General features: G+C 34.5%; 1 protein-coding gene across 8 annotated transcripts in view; it reads right to left on the reverse strand.

The window, feature by feature from the left end:
* Positions 1 to 21920, reverse strand: part of DISP1 (dispatched homolog 1 (Drosophila)) — a 141633-nt gene that overhangs the window by 95501 nt on the left and 24212 nt on the right. For 4 of the 8 annotated variants that reach the window (XM_012731376.1, XM_012731380.1, XM_012731375.1 and 1 more), the window contains one exon: positions 21221 to 21353. The exons of the other annotated variants lie outside the window; for them this stretch is intronic. The gene's annotated coding sequence lies outside the window, so the exon portion shown is untranslated. The remainder of the gene's footprint in view (positions 1 to 21220; positions 21354 to 21920) is intronic. 8 annotated transcript variants of the gene reach the window in all.

Below are 21920 nucleotides of genomic sequence, written 5' to 3' on the forward strand. Positions count from 1 at the left end.
CAGGCGGGAATCGAACTCATGCAGAAGTGGCTTTAGCTTCTTAGTGCAGTGCTTTAACCCACTGCGCCACCAGGGAGGGCCACCCTTAATAAGTTTTATAAGTCATCACCTAGGTTATGTTCCTTAGGTGTCTGTAATCTCTGAAGAAGATACTGTACTGTTAGAAAACTCAATGTGGGTTATGTGAAAATTCAAGGAGGAAAATAAAAATTACTTTGGCTAAAAGTGCAAAGACATTTTTTAGACATATACTAACTATACCGGCCTGGAATAGGTAGTATTGTGTATATGTATAAAAATCTTTAATACCAGGTTTACGCTAGAGCAACTTCTAATCGTGGAGATAAACACAGGCAGCAGGGAATTAATCCTATGACAACCACCTCCCCTCAAAAAATACTTTCTAAAGCAGCAACTTTGGAATTTTATGTTTATATGTCTACCTAGTCTTAAGAGTTAGCTCTAAGATCATAGAAATTCACTTTAAACAGTTTAATCTTGGACAAGAAGGTTACTTATGTAAACTGCTGTTTAGTTATTCTTAACACAGGAAAAAATTAAAAGTCTGAAGTGCTTTAAATATCTTAATTTTTCTGTTTGTTTTAAAGTGTGTTCTCCCAGCACTCCTTGTAAACATGAGGGAATAAACTTCAATGTTCCTATAAAGGGTTAAAAGAAGCTACATTAGAGAAAATTTCCTGAAGACAAAAACAAAAAACAATCAATTCCAAGCCAGTTTTGTAGAAGTCTTACTGAACATAAAACCAACCTCCTTGCTTCTCTCCTACTTTCTGGGAGCATGAATCATGAAAAATTAAACATTATGAATTCTATACTAGCAGTCACAATGCATATGTAAGTGACATTGAATAACCTTTAGCTAAATAGAGTAAACAAATCCAGGAAAGAACAGAATGGCTTTAAAGTAAGGAATAAACTAAGAGTTTACGAAAAAGGAGTTGTTCATTTTAATTACTTCGAGAAAAATATACCACATTCCCTGAGGTTTAAGAAAAAAATTTCACTTCAAGAGGTAACATCATTAAAGTCTCTCCTAATTGTACATCTATAACCTCTGAGGGCACAGGTGAATGAGACCCTACTGCTTTCTCCCAGATTGCTCATAGAGTTACTATGTAATTTGGTAATGAGTCTTAAGGTTATCAGAAATTTCTAGTCACTTGCTCGTAAGTTATCTTCAAGCATTCTTGTTTACATCAGCTTAATAACAAGCAGCAGTGGAAATTCTTTTTGCCTGACAGCAGGGGGTATAGGAAGAGAATTCAGATGAAAAACATATTTCACATTGCCAGTGCTGACAAATGTGAAAAATGTGCCAGACAAACTCAGCAAGCTACAATTTTTGTAATTAGAAAGGCTGAAACATTTTCAATGGGGCTGCCCATATCTAAGGCTTTTGAAGCAAAACACAGGAATTATTTTTCTTACAGAGAAAATTTATTTTTATTTATGATTTTTTCTTATTGGAAAAAAAGGTTGACTTCATAGTAATTGAACAAATTTATCAGAATTTATGTTTTAAGAATAAAAAAACGAGTACTCATGTCTCAGATGAGTCATATTTCATCTGGCTCAAACATTTAAAAAATGAAGATTTTTCAAGAGAAAAGAATCATTTAGTCAACAAAGTTTCAGTGGCATACCTCAAAGATAATTGTGGTTTGGTTCAGAAGTACCACAATAAAGTTAGTCTCAAAAATTTTTTGGTTTCCCAGTACATATAAAAGATATTTTTATACTATAGTCTGTTAAGTATGCATCAGCATATGTCAAAAAATATATATCTTAATTAAAAAAAAACTTTTGATAAAAAATGCTAACCATCACTTGAGCCTTCTGTGAGCTGCAGTATTATTGCCAGTGGAAGACCTTGTAAAAATAAAATAATAATAATATTCACAAGGTGCAATAAAGCAAACCACAACAAAACAAGGTATGCTTATATTTAACATTGACTTCATACCACATATTGGTCATAGCACAGCAGCAAAAATATGCAGAAGTAACAGCATAATTATTTCACTGACTCATTGATTCAAACAAATCTTTAAAACATGCATTTATCATTTATTGGCAAGAATGGGACAGGTGCTACAGATACAAAATTAATACCACAGAGCCAACTTCTCACTGTTGGAAATCAGATTTACAAATATTGGAGCAAGACTAGAAAGAGTCCTGGGGTGCTGGGTTGAAAGGGAATAATCAATACAAACTCTGAATTTAGATTAAAATTTTTTAATTTCGATACAGACATAAATATATGCATACATGTTTCCTAAATGAGCCTGAGAGAGCTCATTTAAAACCTAAGTTATCAATGGATCATGTTACTCCAACCCATTCTGAGGAAAATCAAATCCTTACATTGGCCGAAAAGGCCGCACATGATCTCCACCATCCTCCTAGGTGCCTTCAATACTTTGACTTCATCTCTCACTCCCCACCAGTCAACTAACCTTGTTGCTTCAATCTTGCTTCCACCTCAGGGCCTTTGCAAGAGTTGCTACTTTGTCTGGAAATTCTCCCATAACTCACTTCTCTTTCAAGTCAAAGGACTTTTCCTCAACTACCTTGTTTTAAGACACAACCCTTCCTTCTCAACACTCACAACCTCCCTTAATCTGCTCTTTTCTATTTCAATAAGTATCACCTTTTAATATACCATATAAAGCATTTTATGATGTCTACTGTTACTACTCATCTTCTACCACAAGAGTATAACTATTACCACAAGAGTATAACTATTGTGAGCTGTTTGGATAAGTAACGTATCCCCCAAACCTGTAACAGTGCTGAAATCTATAATAGCTATAAACCACTGTTTTTAATGTTGTCCAATTCAACAGTTACCGATAGTACACCCCTAGTCTTCTATTAGAACAGGAAAAGGGCATGGAAGCATAGACTAGAAACAGAAATCCGAAATCTTATTCCTCCTTATACAATTTCAAACGAGTCTCCTATTTTCAGCCCCACCAATGTGCCAGCTTTCAGAGATATCTAGTACTTGCAATTTCTGTGTTTTTTTGAGGCCTCTGCACTTCAATTACTTTCTTATTTCCTTCCATTCTACAAATGTTTAGGATTCCATCTTTTCTACTCTAAGTTAGTATCAGCTCATCTACTGTCCTTTCAAAATACCATTCAACTCTTTTTTTTTTTTAATGTTGTCACCTCTCCATTCCATTATAGTCATTATAATGGGACTTTAGAAGGGAGCAGAAAATGGAGAACATGGTCAATCCACTATATCTACCTATACTGTTAAATGCTAACTTGCTTTCTTCACATACCCTTGCTTTCCAAGAAACTTTTTAATGATCATGGATCATTTCCTCCACCATAGTCCACTGTGCCCGCTTCCCACTTTGCTCATTCCCGTGTCTTATTTCTTTTAACAATGTTTTATAGTTTTCATTGTCTAGATCTTTTGTCTCCTTTAAATTAATTCCTAGACATTTAGTTCATTTTGATATGTACATTAATGGAATTGTAAATGGGGTTGTTTTCTTGATTTGTGTGTCTTCTAGCTTTGTTTCTGGCATATAAGAGCACAACAGATTTTCATACATTGATTTTTGTAGCCAACCACTTCACTGCACTGATTTATTGTTTCCAATGGCTCTTTAGTGGAGTCTTTAGGGCTTTCTATATAAATTATCATGTCAACTGCAAAGAGTGATAGTTTTATTTCCTCTTTTCCAATTTTGATTCCCTTAATATTTTTCTCTTGCCTAGCTGCTCTAGTTACAACTTTTAATATTAAGAAGAAAAGATAAAGGCCTTCCCACCCTAACTAAAGCTAATGGAGTTTTCCAACATTGAGACCTCCCCTGCAAGAAATGTTGAAAGGAGATCACCTATCTAAACAAATAAAAGAGAGTACCCACCAAAAAAGGAAGTAAATAATGAAAACTAGAGTGGAGATAAAATAGAAGTCAAAAAGATTCTTCAAAAGATCAATGAAACCAAATGCATATTCTTTGAAAAAATAAACAAAATAAAAAAGTCTCTAGCTAGGTTCACAAAGAAAAAAAGGGAGGTAACTCCAAAAGAATCAAAAATAAAAGAGCAGTTACAACAAACATCTCAAAAATATAGAGGATCATAAAGACCATTATGGGTATCTTCATGCCAATAAACTGGATAACTCAGAAGAGAGGGACAAATTCTTAGAAGCATACTAAGATCAGGGGGAAAAAAAGCTGAACAAACCAATTATAAGAAAGGAAATTGAAACAGCAATCAAGCATCCAAAAAAAAGAAACCCTAGGACCAGATGATTTTACTAGTGAGTTCTACCAAACATTCACAAAGGAGCTAAAACCTATTTTTCTCAAACTTGTCCCCCAAAAATGAGGAAAAGATGATGCTTCGAAACACATTTTATGAAGGCAAAATCAATCTGATACCAAAAGCAGATAAGGATATCACCATAAAGAAAATTAAAAACCAAAAAAGAGCCCTGATGAACACTGATGCAAAAATCCTTGACAAAATTGTAGTAAACTGAATTCAATGATATATCAAAAGTATCTTACATCACAATTAAATTGAATTTATCCCAAGGATGCAAGGATGGCTTAACATCTGCAAATCAATGTAATTCACCAGATCAACAAAAGGAAAGATAAAACTCATATGATCATATCAACAGATATAAAAAAGACACTTTTAAAAATTCAGCATCCACTTGTGATAAAAAATACTCAAAAAAAGCATGATAGAAGGAACATACATCAACACAATAAATGCCATATATACCAACCTACTGCTATCATCATCCTCAATGGTGAAAAACTGAAAGCTATTCTTGTAAGATCAGGTGCAAAGCAAGAATGACCACTTTCACTACTCTGAATACTTCCCCTTTTAAGTATCAACAGGACAGAACTGGATTAACAAAAACAGGGAGGCTTAAATGAGAAGTAAAGATAAATATAAACAGAGAGGCAAGAAGAAGACAGGTTGACAAGATTGTAATTTTGATAAATGTATAATCTACTTTTGCTGAGTACCACATAAATGTGCTCTAGGTTTTACCCAGGCACTTTTTTCTGCCAGATTGTTAAACCTCACCCCAACTCTATAATCTATAATTCCATTTTATAAATGAAAAAAAGAAATAGACTTAAAGATCTTCTGTTACTGTCTATGGTTACAGAGCCAGCTGAAAAATAAAGTGAGTTATAAAATTCACTTTCAAATCTCATGATTTTTACTCCATATATGCTAATGTCAATTAGGACATTTAAAAACGCAAAATGACTCCATTCTGGTTTGACTTTAACCGAATAATTAATGACATTTTAAATGTTTCTGAAAGTTGTTATTTTCATAACATGAAAACACACTGTCCATCCAGTTCAACATTCTATCTCAAAATGGCAAGTAGCATCAATTGATAACCAGTGGTAGGAAACAGCTGCTTTCCACAGTACAAACTTCAAAAATCTTAGGGACAAATCCCTAATACGGTCTTGTTTTTTCCTTAATACCCTACTATGTGTCTGTTCTCTGTTATATCACATCTATCATCAAGTTCATATCTAAAAGAAAGCCTACTTCTATCAGTGTGGAAAAAGCCCATTATCTACAGTTACCGGGATTCCAGGCACATTATCATTGGTTTCTCATGAGGAAAGCGCAAACACTGATTTAAGTTCAGGAAAAGAAAATTAAAAACAGTGAGCAGCCATACCTGGATTAGTAATGAATGACATCTGGGCCAAAAAGAATCTCAGTGGAGGAATTTCTGGCCTCAGCTCTGCTATTTGCTAAGAATTTTGAAAATTAAGCACTGATCCACTAAAAGTGGAATGTGCCATGCAGATCACAGCAATATGTAGGCATTTGTAGCCAAAGGTTTATGAGAGATTTTAAAAAGGACTACATGTCAGAATCAGTTTTTCCATTTGAACTAAAAAAATGACAGTGATGGAGCCCAAAATATTCACACCCTGAAGCTGCCAAACTAAATAATTTAGTATCTTTTTGAACAGAAAAGTCTTCTCCCCCTAGGACATATTTTTCAAAATATTAAATGTGCTGTTAGTTTAGCTGTTCTCTTGCAAGCAGCTGCATTCTTTTTTTGAAACTGGAGAACGAAGGTCTTGCCTTGTCTATAATTGGAGAAAAATTCCAATCACATTAGGTAGAAGGCATTCAAATCACATATCTTTATAACATAAATTATGGTCTCTTAATTATAGAAGTTCTATAGTGAAAAGGAAGAAGTATTTTATACTGCAAAATTAAGCTAGGCATCTCTTTAAATTTTGCTTCACTAAGCATGGAAAGCACTTAGCAACCAGTAAGATTAATTACAAAACTCAGAATGCCCTGATAATAATACTTAGCCCTTGACTGAAGAAGTGTGGTGACATGGGTCAGTTTGATGGTTTATAATAACAATTTCTATGTGCTAAGCCTGCAAAAATTAACTCATTCTTAGTTAAAATATGTTGCTTTCAACTATTATTTTTTAAAAAAAACTGTTGCTTTCTAAATAGTTGATTTATTGGTTATGTCCACATGTATTCTTCCTATTAAAGATAGTATGTTTCCCATTTAGGTAGAAGATCTAAGAACATAACTTTCAGAGTTGTCAAATGTTAATTAAATTGTTTCAGTCTACCATTTCCACTGGTAGATTTATACAGCTCCCCAAAATTTGAAATTCAAATGGAAAATTCCTTTTCCCTCCTTTCCCTTCTATAAAAGGGCTTGTGAGACGGAAGGTGCAGAGGATAAACGGCAGTAGCACAGAATAGGTGAAAAGAACTTGATGAAGTTCCTGTCATACATGATAAAATTCTCAAAAGTAGATGTACAAAATGTACAAAATGATGTAAAAATACTTTTGTAAAATAATAATAAAAGATAATGTTAATAAAAAAAAGAAAAAAGTAGATGTACAAAACACTCTCACTCAGGAAGGTTAGATGTCCAAAAAGAAAAGCAAGCATTTTATTTAGTTTTCAAGTTCTTTATTTTGCTTTGTCTCCAACAGTAGCTCCCTAATTAAGGAGTGGAGTAGATATAGATATCCCTCCCTTCTTGGCAAACCTATTCCAGCTGGCAGCCCTGGGGGTGGGTCCTCTCAGGGGCCCCCTTAAGCTCCTTAGACAAGTTTGAAAATGATATTAACTGAACTGCCCTAATCCCTCAGGACACAAACAAAATTGTGAGTGTTCTAGAGAAGCCATTCTCCAATTACCCAAAATCTAGTTCATCACAAGAAGCTAGGTACGCATTTATCTCCTTCCACTCAGGTTTCAAAGCAGTCTTCTGAATTGGCATAGTATTGTTTATAATAAAAAGGGGGAGAAGCAAACTACTGAATCAGAAAATTGGGCTCAACAAGATTCTTCTCCAATCTCTGAGGACACGAGAGCCTTGAAAAATGAAATAGTGATCAAACTTATGATGCAGTGGCTGTGGATAGCTTCACAGGGCTGTGCTTTTAACCCGCTGCAACACCAGGGAGGGCCCCCAACTCACTTCTTCACTACACTTACTACTATTTGTATCTGAGCACATATTATACCTGTACATACATACTTACATATGCACATATGTATATTTGTTTTTATATCAAGGACATAGACCTGAAGTGTACAAGGCACTGTGTTAACTAAGCTCCAGACACTACGCCAGGATTCATCCCCAGTATTTTAAAATGGAGGTGAGGAGAGCAGAGAATGTTTGTTAACTTGGTCTGATTAAGTCCACAGGAAAACCAAGACCCTTGAAAACAGGTATTTTAGTTTTGTGGTGAGAATTATTAGTGGAGCACGATGAAGGAGGGGCTATTTTCAAAGGACTATTTTTCTTGTCTAGACTTTTACATATGATAAAATTTATAAAGAATGTGTTACTTGACTATCTCCTTTTCTTAAAAGAGTTTTCAATTTTTCAGGCTGCCCTGATATTCCTGTGAAAGACAACTTTAGTTAAAATGAAAACTTTGGCTCTTTGGCCAGCTAGAAAAAAATATACTAAAAGTCTATATTGCTGTTTTGTTGATAAGCCTTTAAAGACTTAAACTCAAAATGCTACCAATCTAGAATTTTGTTTCTAATGAAGTTTATAGTTAATTCCAAATACATTGTTTTTCTCACTAGACAATTAAGTTTCTAAAGTGCTGAATGCTCTGCTTGCAAGTTGGCTTGGGTGCACCATAAAAAAGTAGAAAAATTAAAATAAGAAATATCTATTTGAGTTGGTCATTTTTAATGAATATTTGAAACTGTAGAAAATAACTATAGAATATATAATGTCTCTCTAGAACTTTTAAAGACAAGGTTATCACATGCACATATTAAAGCATTTTAATATACACTGTTGGAATATAATTATAACATTGTAATGTAACAATTAATTAATTATCTGGGAATTAAGGCCCTATAAATATTACAATGCAAATCTCAGGTACCCTCTGAGTATAGAGAATAATGATGAAAACTTTTCCAAGTATGGAGAGGTCCCCTAACACCAATGAGGTAAATGGCAAAAAGAGGCCCAACGAATCACCTGGAGGGATGGTTCTTAACCTTGGAGAATTCCTCTAGAAACCCTGGTAAAGAACTATGGAAACTTTTGGAACTATGGAACTTTCCCTGAAGAAATGCATATCCATAAAATTTTGTGTAAAATTTCAGGAGTTCTCAAGGTCCAATGAAAAGAGCAAAGATCCCAGGTTAAGAATCTCTGAAACAGAGATACAAGCCTAGGAAGGGGGAAAGAAAGTACAGCCACTACAACTGTCAGAAACAATAAGAATTAGGAGATTTTAAGAGATAAAACACAAACTTGGTGCAAAGTGGGAGAAAACAGTTAAAAGAGAAAAAGTGGACAGGAAGTTAGAGGAGTAGAAAAAAAAGAGAAAATTAGAACACTAAAGAAAAAGTTAAGAGAAATAAGAGTAGGCAAAGAAGAAAGATGCACAAGGGAAGAAAATCTGCTTAACTTGAACTTTATTGTGAGACTTACTGTTTCTCATGTGCTTAAGACACATTAAGCATTTTCCCATATTAACACTTAAATTTCACAACATCCTTAGGAGATGTCTTATACAATCTAAGCTCAAGAAACTGAGGAACAGAACTGTTAAGTGAACTGTTCAATAGCCTTTTAAGTGACAGAGCTAGGATTGAAGCCTATTTGATCCAAGTCAGACTCTAAATCTTTATAGTAATGCCCACTATAGATAATACCTTCCTGACAGTCTGAAGGCCATCTCTATACCTTTCATATTTTCTGATAACTAAAGTGCACTATAATACACTGTCTTTCTTAACAGACACTGTACCATTTTCTAAATTACACTCTCAAGATCTGAAATTATCATGATTCTTTTGTTCCCCGCAGCTTTGTTAGATACAATAAACATATATTGATCGGGCCTTCTTAGTGGCACAAGGGGTTAAATTATAGCAGTATGAAGCTATTCCCAGGCCACTGCAGCAGGTCAATCCCCAGCCAGAAAGCAGACCCATATCTTGCAGCAGGCCTTTCCTGTCTTGCCCACTGCTCCCCTCAGCAGTGGATTTCAGTCAACCTGCCTGTTCTGCTCCCCACTCAGTCTCTGGTGAATCCTCTCCCCCACCTCTAGCCTGTACCCCAGTTCTTGTATGCATAAACAAACAAACAACACTGTATGTCATGATTTTCATTTTAATGGAAATGAAACTTTTATTTGGGTTTCTAAGTTTTAGAAGTTACATAATTTTACCTGTCAAAATACTTCATATGCATTAATAATTTTCAAAAACACACTAAAATATGGCCTGTAATAGTGCACTAATACTAAGTCTGAATACTCACTAAGGTACTTCAGGTTCCACAGCTTCCTGTCATGGTACATGTTTGTCAGTTGCCAGCTGTTTCACTTTAGTTATTTTTAACAATACTGTTTTGTTAAATTGGCCTTTCCAAATCACAGAACTCTTTCTTTTTGGGGGGCGTTACACTGATCTTGAAAGGTTTATGTTACACAGATTTGGTCTGTTGCATCTCAGCATGGTTTTGATTTAGAGGGCCTTTTTTGTATGAATACTAGGTTTACAAGTAACTTCATTCTTCTCAGAGCTTCAGTAATTGGTATTTTTCACATGGTTACCAAGCAAAAAGTAGAATGCATGCTTCAAAGCGTGGGTTCCCATTGACAATGTGTTTCTCTTTTATAAATGAATGGTTGAAATCATCTTGTCACAGGTGTGGAACATATATAGGACAGATGCTGGAATTTTACAATGTACAAATTTTAACTTAGAACAATACAATTTAATTATATTATTTTAATCACAGAACCAAAAGTGTTAAATAAAAATAATGTTAGAACAAGGTAATGAAATCATTTTGTTGACATATAGTATAAACAACAGTCACTATTCAGATTTAAACCAAATAAACTTCACATCTTTAAAAGCAGAAGATATACAAAAGAATTCCCAAACTATGGCTTTTTGCCTTATTTGTAATTGGTATTGTACAAAGATTTTCAGGTAGGTAGAATGGGGACAAATAAGTACTTTGCGATACATTCATAAGAAGGGAACATAAAAGCACTACTAAAACATAATTTAAAAATTTAGAAAAGCTAATATACTAACAATTAGAATTCTTTTAACTGGATACTTTTCAAGATTAAAAGTTAAACAAGTAGAAAAAACATTTAAAATATATTTTCAAAATATAAATTAAACCTAACAAATTTAAATTTTAGTTAAGTAAAATAGAAAATATTCAGCAAGAGACATGGATTTGTTAATGAAAATTCAGTTTCATTGTAAATTACTCTGAATATTAAAGCAGATTAAGTGATTCATACACTTCATAAATACTATCCCCAAGACATATTTCAACCGAAAAAGTTATGTGCCATTGAGGGTAGAAGAATTAAAGAGAAAGGCATCAAAATGATACGGCATTAAGAAACTTAGTTGAGGTCCACATAAAGCCAAAACACACAAACACATTCATGAAAACAAACAAGTTCATAGTTATAATAAAAATAACTCAGAACAACTTAAACATGTTGTCCAATGACCAGAAATTCATAAAGGGCTGTATTAAGAAATATTTATTGTGGTCAAGTGGGTAACATGGCAAATTTGCATATTTTAAAAACACCTGTTGAAAATATCAAAGTTATGTGATTTTTAAGTCTTTTAAATTGAAAATTTATACAAATCAAAATAATTTTGATTAAAAAAAAAACACCCTGAGGTTCGTATTTTTAAGATTCCTTGCAGGTAATATTGCCTATGGTTAAGTGTCAAAAACATATTAACCGTTGGATTGTATTTGCTATAATATAGTTACTCTGTCTTCTATTTCTCTTCTCTCTCTCTCTGCTTTAGAAAGACAGATGAATGACAGAGTCAATTTCAAATACACACAATATTAGTAATACTAAATTGTGCCTTCTTTGGCATTTCCCACCAGCAAGTACATTAACCTTGAGTATTCTTAAAAAGAAAATTTATTTTTTGACAAACTCTTTCCAGACAAAAACAAGCAGTTGGCAACATAAATGACAACTTTATCCTTTTAGTCACTGGGTTATGCAAAGTCACCATTTTTAGTTTAGTAGATAAACAGTAACAGTTTTCTTGAAATGTACTTTCAATTTGTAGCATCCCAATTTTATTCAAGTCAATTACCTAAATGTTGATTTCAAAGTTTTCAGTTTTATCCATCAATTCCCACCCGTAATATTCAAAATACCTCTTTCTTGGTCTACAGCTAAAATTAAGCAATTGTTGAATACCGGGAAGTTACTTCAACTCCACAATACTTTAAACAATCTACTTATAAATACAATTATCAATACAAATCCCACTTTAATTGTTTCATTCTGTTTCCTTGCCACGTGGCATAATTCCACATAATGTATTTTTTTATATTCAATGCTTTACTTAGAAACAGCTTTGAAAATTGGCTCACGGCCTATTTGCAATTGATACTATAGCTTACATACCTTTCCAGCAAAGTTACACTAACTTCAAAATACTCTGGGATCAACCATTAAAATGTTTTTGTTTCGGTTTCAAGACTAATGAACACCAAATGTTAGAATTTATTTTAACGATCTAATACATCAAGGATTTTCTTGAAAGGCTAGAGCAGCTATCCATTATATAACTAAAAGCAGATTACTCATTACTGATACAGATAATACTTGAAAGATTTAATAAAATATAGAATCGAGCATTAAAAAAGTTAAATTCAGAAAGTCTGTTCAATTAGTCATATTTTTTTTCCTTATAAAAAGACCAAGTTCCTGGACCCTAAGATAACTTGCAACCTTCACCTTGATTTCCCCATTCCCATAAAATGAGTGCTATTATTTCGCTTTACTATACTTCCTTAGATTACAAAAGAATATGAAGTATCAAAGTATCCAAAGCAAAAAGGAGTTGGAAGAAATCTCAACACATCAGGTGTATTAATGCCTGGAAAAGATAGGACTCATAAGACTTTAGGAAATAACTGTGTATTTTAAAAATACAAAAATAAAGAATAAAAAAATGGGTTTGAATATATTCTAGAGAAGAACATTTCATGTGTAAACAGGCAGTCCTTCAGGGTTCCTGCAGTCACACAGTTGTCCTTCCCGGTCCAAGACAGCATCATCTTCAGTGACAACCAAGGCAGTAACAATGTTCATCTGCTTTGGTCCTGCTTTTGCACCTTTTGATGATGACTCTTCTGTGAAGTGGCTTCAGACCTCCTCCATCTAACCACTTCCCTGCTAAAACAACACTATTTAATCTCATCTTTCTTTACCTAAATCTTTTCATTTTTCTCAGCATCGTTTCATGTCTCTTGATCATCCTTATGTTTTAATATTCCTCAGCCTTCAATCTGAATGTCTGTAGAAGTCAACAAGCAGATGCCTGTCCTTCAGGTTTATCAATTACTAATCACTCCTTTTAGATATGAGTCAATTCTTTGGTTCTTGTTTTTCATTGATCAAAAGAGATTTTTTTCTTTGTTTATCATCATTACAGAAGACCTCTTCTCTGCCTTATCTCAGTGTTTCATTCTCCCCTCAGGCTAACAGTCACTAAGGAACTAAGGTTTTGCAAAACATACCATTTGAAGAATTTTCAATAAATCTATAAAGAAACTGTTTAGACACAAAATAATATTACTGAGGTTCATGTTTTAAAATGATGTCAAGTATTTCAGCAGTAACTATATTTATTTGAACCTGATCTAATTACAAGTCACTACTATTTATTCCTTAAAGAATTTTCACCCAGGCCCTCCCTGGTGGTGCAGCGGGTTAAAGCACTGCACTAAGACACTAAAGCCACTTCCGCATGAGTTCGATCCCTGCCTGCCCCGGAGGTGACCACATGGTACAGGCAGACCTCTCCTGACCCACCCGCTGCTCCCCTCCACAGTGCACTTCGTCGATCTGCCTGTTCTGCTCCCTGGTCTGTTTCTGGTGAATCCTCTCACCCTCCACATCTCTGGCCTGTACTCCAGTTCTGTATGAATAAATAAATCTTAAAAAAAAAAAAAAAAAAAAAGAATTTTCACCCAGCACCTTCCACTTGGGAGTGGAAGTGTAATTCTCAATAAACTACTACCAGCGATAAAAGTGCAGTTCTTTCTTTAAAAGCCATTCTGCATTTTATCTTACATTCTCTGGAAATGCATAGCTTTACCAATTAGTTGCAATTGAGCTTTACCATTCAATCCTTATACATCAAATAAAGATTAAACATTGTTTGTAAATAATATCTAGAAATGCAAGAGACTATAGGATATAAATTCAAGGAAGATACTCTGTACCTTAAACTTCTAACAATTTCTACATACTAATCCCTGAAACCTACTTAACTGAGTAAATTAATGGTATTTTTGATGGGGCATTATTCTGAAACCTCATCAAAATATTATACTACTGTACTGCTGAAGAGTATGTCATTGGTTCCCCAAAAGTAGTCTATGGAGCACAAAAAGTATATCAGATAACTAGTTGATACTGGGGGGGCGGGGGGGCAGGAGTTCTGAATTCAGACACTAAGACAAGTAGCAGACCAAGGGCATTAGTAGATTCAAAATTCATCATGAACCTGGCACAGATGTCAAAAGTAACAACTATGTAAAATCTAATCCTTCTGATACCACACATCCCACTTTTTCCTGACACTTCAAAGAGAGAGGACACTTTACAAATGCCAACAGAAAGTAAAAGCACTCTAATAATCACACATACAAACACCATAACATTTGGGTGGGGGGGGAGAATGCCAGTTTACCATTATCCACTTTATCGATATAAATGTTATTAGTTATATTTCAAATATGCTTACAATATAACTTTTAAGTAAGAGTATACACATTAAATAGATTGAGAAAGATTAGTATAGTGTATATTATTATTAGAGAATTTCTATTGTACTATGAAATTTACTATAAATAGTATAAGCTTCTGAGGAGATTAAAATCATTTTTAGAACTGGTGTTTGCTTAAAAACAGGACTCCACCTAGTGTACAGTTTAGACACAGAGTTTGGGTTCAAATCCCAGCTGAACAATGGACTATGGTAAAAGAATATGGTGTGCTGATGGTGAGAGAGCTATGGCGACCTCACTGAGGGGGTAAATAAATACTATACTGTCAAAAAAAATCAACTCAGGTGGAAAATAACGGTAAGTAATTTTTTTTTTAAAGATTTATTTATTTGTGCATACAGAACTGGGGCACAGGCCAGAGGCTCAGGGGCGGTGAGAGGCTTCACCAGAGACAGAGTGGAGAACAGAACAGGCAGATCAAGGAAGTACACTGCTGAGGGGAGCAGCGGGCGGGTCAGGAGAGGTCTGCCACACCATGTGGTCACCTCCAGGGCAGGCGGGAATCGAACTCATGCAGAAGCGGCTCCAGATTCTCAGTGCTGTGCTTTAACCCACTGCACCACCAGGGAGGACCACGGTAAGTAATTTAAGCAAACAAATAAATTCCAGCTGGATAACTTTAAGCAAGACACCTAACGTGTGCATGTCTCAGGAACATGCAGAACATAGAGAAGCAAAAAAATATGCTTCATGTTTTCTCATATAAATTGAATAAAAAGTATAAATATAAAGTCTGAATAAAGATTTGTGGATATTTATGGAGAATGCCACCAGGGACATAGTCAGCACTATATAAAGATTTGTTAAATAGGCCTTTATTTACTTGTTATGGAAGCCTATCACAAAAGAAAATAAAGTAAGGTTTGGTAAGTTTTTAGAAGGAAGAAATCAATTACCCAGGGAAAGCAAATAAAACATTATATCCACAAAATTAAGATTTACAGATGAAAATGTATTTCACAAACTGATACAAATTCATTCTCTTAGCCATCTTATTATTTTAACATGTGTTAGCAGTATCCCTATGTGCCTACAGTGCATTAGTCATTAGAGCTACAAATATAGATAAAATCTTTGATATAAGATTAATCAGGTACTCTGGTTCCTTTGCATCTATTAATAATTTAAAGAAAATAAATTGTATATCTTAACTAAAGGGTATAATTATGCACAGAAATGTGGTTTTGTTGCTCTAATTGTTTAAGAACCCCCTAAACATATTTCAAAGAAAAGCTGAAGGTTAGTGTTAAATGTGTATATTTAATCATATTTTCTCTTCACTTTGTCTCAGAAGTCAGTAGCAAATAAAAGAATGTTGGAAATAAGCTAGCCTCACTGTTAAAAGAAACTGTTTTCTGTTATCAAGTAATTTGATCAGTGAGAAAAAAGCAAAGAAGTAATTTCAAGCATGAGATTTGCCTCTTTTCTCTAAGGCAGATTTATGGCTGCTCAGACCTCCTTAGACTTCTATTGCAGATGCGCTGATACTTTTCAACCTGCATCTTAGCACTATGATATAGGTATCTGCTTTCTAACTTAGCCACTTATCTATTAGATTTTATAGTACCTAAATTAAATTTTTCAAGTACCTGTTCTGCCTTAATATAAATGAATGGCATTTAAAAGAACACTTTTATATAGAAAAAACAAGCTTAAAGTCCACAGTCCTTTTAAAAGCAGACAGTAACTTCCAAAATTAATCCCTCTCTCTGCACTATCTTAACAGATGAATACGCAGCATGATCCTAAATATTAGGAATAAGGTAGAACATTCTTAGGAAAAGTCTCAAGCTTCTAGACTTCTTTCCATTTCTTGCTAGACTACTCCACTGAAAAATATTAGCTGCATGGATTTATCTTTAAATTTATGCTTAAATTTTTTAAATGGTAAAATATACATAGAAATTACCACCTTAACGATTTTTAAGTATACAGTTCAGTATTAAGTACATTCACACTGTATACAATCAATCTCCAGAACTTTTTCATCTTGCAAAATTTAAATTCCATACCCACTAAAAACTAACTCCCAACCCCTTCCTTCAGTCACTGGCAACCACCCCTCTACTTTCTGTCTCTATGAATTTAATACTCTACATAACTCATATAAACACAATCATACACTATTTGCCTTCTTATGACTGGCTTATTTCACTCAGCAGAATTCTCCAGATTCATCCATGTTACATAGTACGCATCAGAATTACCTTCTTTTTTAAGGCTAAATACCACTATATGTATAAACCATATTTTGCTTATCCACTCATCAGATGATGGATAGTTGGCTTGCTTCCCCTTTTTGGCTATCATGAGTAATGCTGCTATGAGCATGAATATAAATTAAATTGTTCAGCAAAATTTTGTTGCCATAAGTATTCAATAATGCATATGAAAGCTAAAAAAAAATACAAACGATCAAAGGAAATAAATTTTCACTTAATTTTCTAAGAAAGTATGCTACTCTCCATTCAGTGAAATGACAGGAAAAAATCTCACTTATTCATTTGAATTTTCACCAAGTTCTTTTATTTCACAATCAATTTAAAAATCCTGTCACATCAGGCCCTCCCTGGTGGCGCAGCGGGTTAAAGCACAGCACTAAGAAGCTTAAGCCAATTCTGCATGAGTTCAATCCCCGCCTGCCCCGGAGGTGACCACATGGTGTGGCAGACCTCTCCTGACCCGCCCGCTGCTCCCCTCAGCAGTGTACTTCGTCGATCTGTCTGTTCTGCTCCCCCTCTGTCTCTGGTGAATCCTCTCACCCTCCGCATCTCTGGCCTGTACCCCAGTTCTGTACGAATGAATAATAAATACATCTTTAAAAAAAAAATCCTGTCACATCAATTAAAAAATGACTGATTTTGACATCTAAAATTAATATATTTCAAGAAATATCATGTAGGAATCTCCAGGAATATTTTTCCATGGCAAATACTCATAATTCTATGAGACCATTTAATACAATAGTGATTACCTTTTTCATGAAACAGCCATACAACTTAATGACTGATTCACATTTATTTAAGCTCCCTATTTCAAAGACAAAACACAGTCTACCTGTTTTTGACAAGGATTTACATCATCATCAATGATGGCTCACAACAATGACGGCTACTTAAAAGTTTAAAATATCAAGAATAAGAAACTATTAAGTCTTGTACACCATTAAGTAAAGGCTTTCCTATGTGGGCAAAGGTACTTATGAAGTAAACATGTATGTACATATGTCAGAGCACTTTCTTCACATTCTAGTTTATAATGTTATTAAGTGCTCGATAATCTTAAAACCTTCAATTATATGGTAAAACATTCCATTTCCATACCAAAGTGGGCTACTGTGTCGCATAGATATGCTACCTAACAGCCCTCTTACAACACTATTCAACAACTGTAGGTGCTCAGTCACTGAATAATCCTCCCTTTTAAGAAAAGTGTTTGCAGCCACTGAAAAAATATGAGGTAACTACATGAACAATAAGCAAAGAGATCCAAAATTCACTATTTCATTGAAAAACCAAATTGCAAAACAACTCTGAAAACTCACACAATATTACTTTCTCAGAGTCAGACTAGAAGGTGACATTTTTTTTCTAATCACATTCACCCATGAAATTGTAACACCACTGATGTGTTCATTATCCTTTTATGTTATTATAGTCACCTCCCCTCTACAGACTAAATTATAATTTGTTTCTACAGATTATTACAGGGAAAAAAAAAAGATTTATGCAGCTCTAATCAGTGCTTCTAATATTCTAGTTGAGCAAACTCCAAATTGCACACAGTAAGAAGGACCACAGAATATGCACTAAATAAATGGAAACTTCCAAATCATTCATCAATATTTCTATTTTAAAAGCCCCCTACCCAAAAACTGTAAAAGTTATTTCACGGAAGAAAAAAAAAAAACATGTTGAGTAATACAACTTTTTGACATTGCTAGCAAAAACATTTAGTGTTCATTTAGTCCAGGTTGAAATATATATGTCATCCTTATCCTTCCAAAAACTCTATTTTGAATGGATGTGTGTGAGTGAATCAATCAATAAACTAAAGAAATCACTGCAATTATTTCATCCATTACTGGTTAATTCACTAAACTACTGAAACATAGCTATCATACTGAAACAATACAGTTGCTATCAAGACACAACTTATAGAACATCAGTGGCTTGAAGTAGAACATCAGTGGCTTGAAGTAGATGTGGTAATGGACAGGCTTCTGTTCTGCAATGCTTAGCGTTACCTTTTAATATAATATAATAACTATAATATTAATGTAAGTTTGAATAAAAATATATTTCCTTTAAGTAAAAGAAAATAATAACTGAAAGTCCCATATTGTATGATTTAATTTGTATTAAATGTTCACAGTAAGTAAATCCGCAAGGACAGGAAGTAGATTAACAGTTGCCTAGTGCCTAGTGAAGGAAAGGACAAAGAGTAACTGCTAATGGGTATAGTGTTACTTCTGGGGTGTTAAAAATGTTCTGAAATTAGATGTAATGACTATACATCCAGCTGTAAACACTGAATTATATGCTCACAATGCCTGGACTTTTTTATGATATATAAAATGTCTCTATAAAGCTCAAAAATTATAGATACAGAGTTTTAAGCATGACTTCTTTTTCATGCAGGATTTGGTTCCTTATAAAGTATTTTTTTAATTGCAGGCAATATGATACCCTATTACTAAATTTCCTAAAAGTAAAAATTGTATCTCCAAAAAGTGGCATATAGTCCTTTAAGTAATAAATTAATAAAACTTAGGTGTAATCTCAAAAATATGAGCTCTCATTTCCATGATATTATTTATACACTTCTTTTGAAACTTCAAGTTTTGATTAAGATTGAATGACTCAAAGAAATCATATCTAAAAAAGACTCTAGTTGAAATTTATGTTCTACCTGCTTGTGCTAGTTTTTATTTCTGGCAAAACCAGACACCAAAGTACCTGAAACCCTTATGTGGTGGACACCATGGTTCACTGCCCAGATCTAGACTCTAAACTCTATACCCTAGCACTGAGGGTGAGGCTCACTCCAGGAAGTGTCCTCACCCAAAGCCCCAAATCACTAGAGGGTGATGTAGTCCCTGGAATGGAGTCCCAGTACAATCATTAAAACTTTCTCCAATTGTGATATAAGATTGTATCTCCAAAAAGTGGCATATAGATGAAGTACTGGTAGAACTGAAATACACTAGTAAATACATCTAGGTTTCAAGAACTTAGGGAAAACAGTAATTCTAAGGTCTTTAGAATAGAATGACTCTTACTGGCTGCTACTTACACAAAAGGCAAAGACAGAAAAAGGCTGAGGTTGATAAAATATCAACTGAAGTTGAAGCACAAAAGTCAACAGACCTCCAGAATAGTATATAAGACGGTCATCTCCCAACAACCAAAAACTGAGGCTTGGGTCACAGGACGTAACAGAAGGGTAGCTGAGCTTCAAGCTTGAATTCCCAACTTAAAATCAGCTTTACAATGATCAGGGCTCCAATAAGGAAGAGATGAAAGCCTGAGACCCAGAATAAGGAATTTTGAATGACACATTTGATAGTCTTGAATCTGTAGATTCCCAGGAACTATCTGATCCCATAAAATTTAGCACTTCCCTTTGCCTGAAGATGATGCGGAGCTTTCTACCTTCCAAGACAACTTTATTCTCAGGATCAACTTCTACTTCCCACCAGCCCTTAAAACCAATAACAAATAACCATGCTCAGGAAGTGCTGAATCTATTGAGGAAAGGGACTACATGGAGGTCCTACTCAACCAACATGTACCAACAAGTAACAGAAGAGTAATATGGACTAGATCTCGAAAAGATCCTTGATCAAGGGAGATGCAGCACAGAAAGATGAGGAGATGGAAAATGAAAAGTGGCAGTAAGAAATATATAGGACAGAATAAAACAGTCGAAGCAAATCAAGAAGAGAATAGTGAGAATGAGAAGCCATCTCTGAAGCGATAATAGCTGGCAATTTTCCAAACATGATGAAAGAAATTATCAGACTTAGAAATTCCCAACATAACATGTTCCCATATGATACATCATAAAACACCAAATACCTCACAAAGACTATCTTAAAAGCAACTAGAGAACATTACCTTAGGATAAAGAAACTAAATGGTATAATGCTGATAAAAATTAAACATACATAACAGTAAGACATCAAGAAGAAGGCTCTACGCTGTTATTACTGCCATTTAGTAGACATATCTAGAAAAGAGAAAGGGGTATAAGGTGAAATAGCATGTGAAAGAAGAAACCATAGGACCCCCCCTCCCCACCTCACCCCCAGGAAGAGAAACCTTGTCAAACAGAATCCTCTGGCCCCATTAAGATGAGAAGAAGGAAGCAGAGAAGCATAAGAAGAAGGAAGAAGAAAAGTTCTCCTTCTTTAAGAAGGACTATCAAAAGGTGGAATAAAAACACCTCTAGAGACAAAAGACTTTGGAGAAGAAATTTTATTGACAAATTTCCAGGAAAAACCTCTAAAATGGAGATAAAGATACTTTATTAATGGCCAAGGCTAGGGGAATTTGAAGAATTAGGCAACATTCATAAAAAGTATAACATATGCAATAGAGAGATGATTATTACGGTGCTAATTTAGTGATCAAAGCAAAGATACTAAGAATATGCACAGGATATTATGCTTGCCTCCCCAACAGTCATTTACCCTGATTTGTGAGTGTTATTCCTGCCTCCAATAGTCTATATGTTTGGGGGAAATACAACAACCCTCACTTTCGAAATGAGGCATGAGACTCAGGTGCAAGGTAAGCAGTGTAATATCCCCTACCTCAACCTGAGATATGGAGAAGATGTTTTCTGGGAACTTCTGGGAAAGAACCTCTCTCTTCCTTGTATGATGTGGTAGGAAATGTGATACCTGGAACTGCTGCGGCCATTTTGCGACCATGAGGGAAGCCAGCCTAAAAACAAAGTCAACATGTAGATTAGAACAGCTGAAAAAAATGAAGAGACACAGAGCTAGAGACTTGTCAAACAGCACTTGAAGACTGACAGCTCTAAGTTTTTCAGTTAACTAACTAAATAAATCCCCTTTGTTTTAGTTAGGTTTTCTGTTACTTGCAACTAGAAGCACTGTGTGATACACACAGTATAAGATGAAAACTATTTAAGGCGACTAAACTGTCCACTGATTTAGAATCAGTATGAGTTTTGCACTAGAAATTTACTAAGACAGCTTTCAGAAATGACTTAGGAATAAAAACAAAAGATTTCCGATAATCACAAGATTGCAATTTCCTGGGAGCCAGGGAAACTGAGCATTCCCAATACGAGAGGTTCTGTATATGCTAACAAAAATGGCAAATAAGGATAAAGATACTGGGTAAAGACGCCAAAGGATAAATAGGACATTCTTAAGTGAGGTTTACCTGGGTTTCTCCAGACAGTATCAAACTACCTCCTCTTCACAAATCTTTTTGTTTTCAAGATGTTTTGTTTAAATTTCACTATTTTTAAAAATTGAAAGA

The sequence above is a fragment of the Condylura cristata genome, unplaced genomic scaffold, assembly GCF_000260355.1.
Source record: "Condylura cristata isolate star-nosed mole 26May11 unplaced genomic scaffold, ConCri1.0 scaffold00030, whole genome shotgun sequence".
In the NCBI taxonomy this organism is placed as follows: Eukaryota; Metazoa; Chordata; class Mammalia; order Eulipotyphla; family Talpidae; genus Condylura; species Condylura cristata.